We start from the raw sequence: 1,962 nt of genomic DNA, 5'->3' as shown, positions 1-1,962 counted from the left end.
CTGACATTTGTCTGAGGAAAGTTTAGTTTGCCCCACTCCTCAACATAAAATAGTTACAGCTGTGAGATGTGTGAGGGGTTTCTTGCATGTACAGTCTTTTTCAAATCCTCCCACAGCAACTCATAGGTCTAAGATCTGGACTTTGGCTAAGCCATTCCCAAACTCTCCATTTCATTGTTTTCAGCCAATCCTTGGTTCGAAAGTCCTGTTTTTTTGTTTGCGTTCTCTTTGACAAACTTCAGCCCGGCCATTGTTTTTCTTAGAGAGCAGAGGTTTCTTTCTTACATACCTCCCATGCATGTTAAACTTCTAAAGTATCTTTTTGATGATAGAGAGCACTTTCACATCCATAGAAGCAAGAGTCTGTGGTAAATCATGTGAAAACATTCTAAGATTTTTGGAGACTTCATTTGGCATCTTGCTAATTGCTCATAGGGTGAACTTGCTTGGACTATCAAGCTTGGGTTTGTTGGCAGTTTTTTGGAATGTCCTGTACATTCCAAAAAACTGCCAACAAACCCAAGCTTGACCATGTATGACCTACACTTACATCAGTGCTGGCTGAGGGAAAGTACAAATGGCACAATAAAACACATAGAAGAAAGCAATCAAAGACAAAAAGGTGAATTAATATGACAACAAACTTATTCACATATGACAGGCGGAGTGGTGGTGCAGAACCTAGAGAAGGCAAACCAGTGATCAGAAGGTCGCTGGCTCAATCCCATGGACTGACAACATCAAAAAATGTGGGTGGGAAAGGTGAAGCACCCACACCTGCCTCCTCACTCATTTGATCCACTTTGGACCCTTGAGCAAGACCCTTAACCCCCACCATCTTCTCTCTTGTGCACCTTAGGTAGCAGCTCTCTGCTCCATACAAAGGGCTGTGGTAGCTTGGTGGTCTGTGGTTGTATCAGGAAGGGCATTTGGTGTAAAAGCAATTGCCAAGTCTTTGTGCGAGTTAGTTGGTTGTGGTGACCCCTGAGGAAGGGGACAGCTGAAAACTATGAACATTACACAATCCCAAGAAAACCACAGAAAACACAGGTCTTGACAAAAAAAAACAAAAAATAACAACCTTGCATAATGCTTATCTCGTGATTGTTTGAAACCTTTCAAAAGTATGTTTGAGTTCACCTTCAGCTGTCTTAGTAAGCCCTGATGAGCAAGAATAACAAAACCAGGCTGGAGTCAAGTCAGTTACAGTTGACTTGCATACCTTTAGTGCACTGATTCGTGCCATGGGAACACTTGATTAAACAAAGCTTTCTGAAGACCTTGTTTTTTCTAGATTTTTTAAATGTTTTTATTCACAACATTATTGTTACAAAGTTAAGAGTATGAGTTTTAACATTGATCTGATGCCCAAAGCTCTAACATGCATCCATGTATTATCTTTTCTTCCTATATCTTCTTAGCTTCTTCCTTTTTGGGTCATGGGGGTCACTGGTGCCCATATCCAGCATTCACTGAGCGAGGGGTGGAAAACACCCTGGACAGGTCTCCAGTCCATCACAAGGACACCTATAGACAAAGGAGACAAACAACCATTCACTCTCTCACTCACACCTAGGAACACTTTAGAATTACCAATCAGCCTAACGTATGTTTTGGGTTGGTGGGAGGAAACCAGAGAACTGTACCTGGAGAAAATCCACGCATGCACGGAGAAAGCATGACAAATCCACCAAGAAAGATCCCCGGCCAGGATTTGAACTGATGACCTGTTTGCTGAAATACAACAGCTCTATCAACTGAGCCACTGTGCTCATACATAAGCTATTTTCTATAAAATCTGAAATTTGCTTGTGTCATATTTGTAATTTTTTATATGAAAATATTTAATGTGTTTGGATGTATAAACTGTATAAAAAATGGAAAGACAGTCAAGACATATATATATATATATATATATATATATATATATATATATATGTATGTATGTATGTATGTATGTAT

The sequence above is a fragment of the Nematolebias whitei genome, chromosome 2, assembly GCF_014905685.2.
Source record: "Nematolebias whitei isolate Nwh7 chromosome 2, NemWhi1, whole genome shotgun sequence".
In the NCBI taxonomy this organism is placed as follows: domain Eukaryota; kingdom Metazoa; phylum Chordata; class Actinopteri; order Cyprinodontiformes; family Rivulidae; genus Nematolebias; species Nematolebias whitei.
This window is presented reverse-complemented; position numbering follows the sequence as displayed.